Below are 320 nucleotides of genomic sequence, written 5' to 3'. Positions count from 1 at the left end.
CGCGACATCCACATGCAGCGCCGCCCTGGCGGCCTGGAGGACTCCACCAACCTCCCCCCCGACATACGTCTCCCCGCACGTGTACGAAACCCCAACCATCAACAACAACTTGTGCACCATACAGTGTGGAGTCGTGGAGCTATAAAGCACGGAAATAGGCCCTTGGGTTCAACTCATTGGCGCCGACCAGACATCCCAATATGACCTAGTCCCGTTTGTCAGCATTTGGCCCGTATTCTTCTCAACTCTTCCTATCCATACACCCATCCAGATGCCTTTTAAATGTTGTAACTGTCCCCGCCTCCACCACTTCATCTGGC

The sequence above is a fragment of the Rhincodon typus genome, chromosome 8 (assembly GCF_021869965.1).
Source record: "Rhincodon typus isolate 14 chromosome 8, sRhiTyp1.1, whole genome shotgun sequence".
Classification (NCBI taxonomy): Eukaryota; Metazoa; Chordata; class Chondrichthyes; order Orectolobiformes; family Rhincodontidae; genus Rhincodon; species Rhincodon typus.
This window is presented reverse-complemented; position numbering follows the sequence as displayed.